Genomic DNA, 5984 nt, shown 5'->3' on the forward strand with positions numbered 1-5984 from the left:
CTGCCGCAGCCTGCAGCGTGGTATTTTACTGTAAGTGCTCCACTGATTTTACACTGAATTGTAACTATTATATAGAAATTGGTCACCATCGTAATGAATACTATACTCCCTGCTTCTATCATGTCCATGTGCAGGCATCTATAGGATGATGAGATTTTTAATAGGATACAACTCTCATTGATAAAAAGGTCACACTTTGGCAGCGGGGTCTACGTGGGGTCCATAGGCTTCTCTACTAAATCGTCATCAGTATTTTAAATCGTACATGCTAAGTAACGACTCTATTACAATTGTTGCTTTGAGATCAAAGAAGACCAAGTCTCACATCTGCTATTAATCTAGATTATTTCACTTACCGAAATCCCCAGCTCCTCCAATGTCATCTATATCACCCCAATGAAAATTATTTTCCATCTCGCCGGCTCAGTGTAGACCAGTATTGGTTGCAGAATATTTGCACAGATAGATTTTCTGAACACTTCTGACATCACAATGGTTTGGAATGCTGACCTGTGACCAGTTGTCATGATACCCTAGTTTACATAATATAACTAATTTATATCCTATGACTTTACGTAGAAATGGAATATAAGCATGGCATTTCTTTTGTCGTCAAGTTATTTAGATGATAAATCAGTACCTCTTCTAATTAGTGGCTGCCCAAATGTAATAGTAGCCAATATATAGTCATGTAATAATAGTAATAACACCCCAAATAAAATAAAGTTGCAATTTATAATAAACTGCATGTAGATATCAATTTTTACCCTGCGTTCAAACATTATACAGAGATCAAGAACATTAATATATGGACTTAAAAATTAGAATAACAAATGTATTGCACTGGTTAACTGCATGACCAAAGTCTTATCGCAAAAATAGAATTAGACTTACCGGTAAGTCTGTTTCTAGAAACCTTCCACGACAGCATAGGAGGTTGTCCCCACACCCTAATGGGGGACAGGAAGCACATAGAGGTTAAAAGGTCCCTCCTACCTCCCTCTCACAAGTGACTTATAACTTAACACCATAGCACCGGTTACCTTTAGATTCTCAGAATTTGTCTAAGAATACAGGGAGGGAATTAGTGCTGTCGTGGAAGGTTTCAAGAAACAGAATTACCGGTAAGTCAAATTCTATTTTCTCTAGCAACCTTCCACGACAGCCTAGGAGGAATACCAACCTATACTGCACTGGGGGGGGACACCGGCCTGAAGAACTTTTCGGCCAAAGGCTAAATCCCTGTTGAACAAGAGATACATCCTATAATGTTTAGTAAAAGTATGCAACGAGGACAAAGTTGCAGCCCTGCAGATATGCTCGAAGGAAGCGCCTGCCCTTTCAGCCCATGAAACTGAAGTAGACCGTGTTCAATGAGCCTTATTCCCTGTAGGGGCTGTCATATTCTGCGCCAGATATACTTCAGAAATGGCCTTCTTGATCCAGTTTGCAATAGTATCTTTAGTCACCTTCTTTCCCTTATTTCTGAATGATTAATGGATGAACAAATTCTGGACGATTGTCCAGGGTTTGGTAAAGCTCAGGTAATGCAGAATTATGCGCCTTACATCCAGCATGTGGAACGTTTCCTCTCTAGGGTTTGCTGGGTTCTGGCAGACAGCGGGGAGGATAATATCCTGTGATCTATGGAAGTCAGACACGACTTTTGGAAGGAAAGATGGGTCAAGCCGGAGGACTAAGGCATCATCCCTAATCGTTAGGTAGGGTTCCCTAACTGAAAGAGCCTGTAGTTCTCCTATATGCCTTGCCGAGGTTATTGCTACGAGGAAGGCAGCTTTGTAGGAGAGGAGCTGAGGAGTGCAAGACGTCAGAGGTTGAAAGGGAGATTATGTAAGCCCCTTAAGGGGGTTTTACACATAGTGATATCGCTAGCAATATCGCTAAAACGTCACTGATTTTGTGACGTTATAGCGATATTGCTAGCGATATCGCTATGTGTGATACTTACCTCCGACCGGCTCCCCCGCTGTCCATCGCTGATCGCACGAGATCGGGCGGCTCCATTTCTCGTCGTCAGCTTCCTGCTGGGCTTCCTGCTGTGTGAGACGAGCGACGCGTGGAGGTGGGCGGGAGGACGTCAGGATCGCTGTGTGTGAAAGGTGAGTATCGTGCGCTGCGTTGCTGCTGCATCGCTGTGAGATCTTTCTGTATGAAAGCTCACTAGCGATCATTTAGCGATGCACCAGCGATCCTGACCGGGTTGGATCGCTGGTCGGATCGCTGGTGCATCGCTAAATGAGGGCCTTTAAGCACTACATTCAGGCCCCATGGGGGAACAATAGCTTATTTGTTTGAATGTAGTCTGGTAGCTGATGTCATGAACCTCCTTATCTAATGGTGGTTGGCTAAGTCCCGGTCAAACATGGATCTTAAAGCAGCAACCTGTACCTTGAGGGTGCTAGGCCTCAGTCCTAATTCAAGCCCTCTCTGTAAAAAATCCAGGATACGAGAAATATTGGGATGTGCTGGGTCAGGAGGAAGACACCATGACGAGAATTTTTCCACAATTTACCATATATGGCATTGGTGACTGGCTTCCTTGATTTCTGCAGGGTCGCAATTACAGCATCTGATAGGCCCCTGGATTTTAGGACCTGGGCCTCAGTAACCAGGCAGCTAGCTTCAAACCCCGAAGATTCGGGTGGTGTAGGGGACCCTGTAGGGAGAGATCGTCTTCTATGGGTAAGTGGACTGGTTCATCTTTGATCATATTTGAAGCTCTGTTATCAGGGAAAACCAGCTCCTCTTTGGCCATACCGGAGATACCAGGATGGTCGGAGTTCCCTCCGCTCTGATCTTCCTCAGTCATGGCCAAGATTGGAATTGGGGGAAGTCATCTGGCATATGCCAGATGAAAATTCCATTTGTAGGCGAAGGCATCTACTCCCAGAGATTAGTCTCTGATGTTCAGGGAGAAGTATTTCTTTACCTGTGAACTGTCACGCCGTCTCTGCATACTCACCCAGCCATCGCTCCCACGCCGCAGCCCCTCGCTGCCTGACAGCCACGGCAGTCACCTCTGACAGGCGCGCGGCCGACGGTGTTGGCGCCTCCCTTCTGCTTCTTGTGCTCCGGTTATGCCCTGACCCGGAAGCACCCCCTGACCAATGGCAGACCAGACAGGGGCATATCAGGTCGCTTCCCCCTGAGGGAAGCGCCTGATCATTGTGTTTCCTAGCACACTGGGCCTCTCTTCTTCGCGTGCTCTCTGCAGTCTCACAGTCCCGTTTTCGTGTGCTCCCTGCAGCAGCCTCGCAGTCCGGCTATCCGTGTCCCCTGCTGTACTCCAGTCCTGCTCCATCCTACTCCAGTCCTGCTGTCCTACTCCAGTCCTGCCTCCAGTGTTCCTGTTCCATCCTGCTCCAGTCCTGCCTCCGGTGTTCCTGTTCCATCCTACTCCAGTCCTTCCGTCCTACTCCAGTCCTGCCTCCGGTGTTCCTGTTCCATCCTGCTCCAGTCCTTCCGTCCTACTCCAGTCCTGCCTCCGGTGTTCCTGTTCCACCCTGCTCCAGTCCTTCCATCCTACTCCAGTCCTGCCTCCGGTGTTCCAGCTCCATCCTGCTCCAGTCCTTCCGTCCTCCTCTAATCCTGTCTCCTGTGTTCCTGCTCCAGCCATCCCTCCACGTTCCAGTCTACTGTCTTACTCCATTCCTGTCTCCTGTGTTCCAGCTCTGTCCTGTCATCTACACTTCAGTCCCTCCACGTTCCAGTCTACAGTCTTACTCCACTCCTGTCTCCTGTGTTCCAGCTCTGTTCTGTCATCTACACTTCAGTCCCACTCCAGTCCATCCTGAGCCGCCCCTCTCGGTACCAGCTACCATGGTACTCGAACCCCTGGACCTGCTCCTAACGGTCCCTGTATAGGGGTCGGTTCCACCTGGCAGCTCGCCCGGGGCCCCTCGGTGCCACGGCCCAGAGGGTCCACTCCAGGAGATTTGGGCTCCAGACCAGACACGCTAACAGGAATTTTGGCCAGATGCTAGCAGATCGACCTCTGGGAGGCCCCACCTGCTCACTAGTCCTTGAAAGAGATTCTTCCGTTCAGACTCCACTCGCCGGGCTGAATACATTGTCTGCTCAGGAAGTCTGCCTGAAGATTGGAGGTTCCCTTTAGGTGGACCGCTGTCAATGAAAGGAGGTGCCTTTCAGCCCAGAAAAATATTCATCCTGAAATGGACTTTAGGCCGTTGAATTTCGTGCCCCCCTAGTGTTTGAGGTGGGCTACCGCAGTCATGTTTTCGGAGTATACCTTGATATGATGACCCTGGACCAGGTCTGTTGCTGCCAGGAGAGCCTTCTCCACGGCCTTTAGCTCCCTTAAGTTGGAAGATCTTGAACGTACTTCCTGACTCCATAGCCCCTGGAATGGGGTCTGGGATACCATTGCTCCCCAGCCATTTTTGCTGGCGTCTGTCGTTACTGTGACTAAGGGGAACTGAGACCAACCAACTCACACCCTTGCTCAGATTCTTGGGGTCTATCCACCAAGCCAAGGAAGCTCGTACTCTTCCTGGAGTCAGAACTCTTCTGTTCACAGAAGGATGGTGTCCGTTCCAGCTCCCCAGGATGTGGGACTGAAGCACTCTGGAATGGGCCTGCACCCAAGACACTGATTGTATGCAGGACGTCATTGACCCCAGATCTGACATAGCTGACCAGAGGGTCGGGGACCTCTGTTTTCTGAAGTCCAATATTTTTGAAATTATGGAACTCTGATGATCTTCCGGAAGGTAAGACAACTGCCTTATTGAGTCTAACAGTACTCCCAGAAATCTTCTCCTTTGAGAGGGTTGGATCTGGGATTTTTTATATTCGGAATCCAGTCTAAAGATCGAAGAATGTCCAGAGCCTGAGCTACCTGGCACTCCAGGGCCTGGTAGGAGGTACCCATTATCAGCAGGTCGTCTAAGTAAGGTACAATGCAGATGCCTTAATTCCGAATATGGGACACGGCTTCCACCATTATCTTCGAGAACACCCGTGGGGCAGAGGATATGTGCCAAAGGGGAGCACGTTGTTTTGGTAGTGCTTTGTCTCTAGACCTTCTTGAACTGCAAACCTTAGATACCTCCTGTGGCGAGGATGAATAGGGATATGGAAATATACATCCTTGAGGTCTATGGTGGCCATGAAGGTGTGAGGCCCTATCAAGGGAATGGCAGTTTTTACTGATTCAATTTTGAACCTGCGGTATGCGATGTGTCGATTGTGGTCCTTCAGATTTGTTATTATTGTCGCCTCTCCTGTGGGCTTTTTCACCAGAAATAGCCGGGAATAATGACCCTTTCCGTATTCTTCCACAGGAACTTGTGAAATGGCGTTTGATTGTAATAGGACCTGTATGCCCGATTTTAGCCCTGTCTGAGCCTTCCGAGATGGCAGGGAGGTGACTCTCAGAACCCGGAGGGGACGACTCAAACTCCAAGAGAAGGCCCTCCTTGATGACATTGAGGACCCAAAGGCAGTTGGACACCTTCTGCCAAGTGTGGAAGAAATTCGAGAGTCTCCCCCCCACCGGGTCAGAGTCATTGCTTCTCCTGCTGTTGCTCCTGTTTTCCCCTTCCCTTTTGTCTGGGAAGTCTGACTCTGGGGGGCTCGAAAAAACCTCTTCCTGAGGGTCTTTTGTTCAGGAAGAGCCTTCTTATCTGTGGCCTTTTCAAGAATTTCGTCCAGAGCTGGTCCAAAGACGTGTTCACCCCTTGAAGGGGATGGAGCAGAGTCTGACTTTAGAAGGTAACATCCCCACTCCACATCTTAAGTCAGAGCGCTCGTCTGGTACAATTAGATTGAACAAGAGACCTGACGGAAGCACGAATCATCTCCATGGATGTGTCTGCCACGAACCCTTTAGCTTTTCTGGAATATGGGAAGGGAATCAAGAAGCTCACCTCTTGAGGTCCCCTGGGAAATATGGTTCTCTAGCTCCTCAAGCTACCGGAAGAGGGATTTGGAAACACATGGTG

Source organism: Dendrobates tinctorius, unplaced genomic scaffold (genome assembly GCF_039654945.1).
Source record: "Dendrobates tinctorius isolate UK_male_01 unplaced genomic scaffold, ASM3965494v1 ptg000199l, whole genome shotgun sequence".
NCBI classification, from domain to species: Eukaryota; Metazoa; Chordata; class Amphibia; order Anura; family Dendrobatidae; genus Dendrobates; species Dendrobates tinctorius.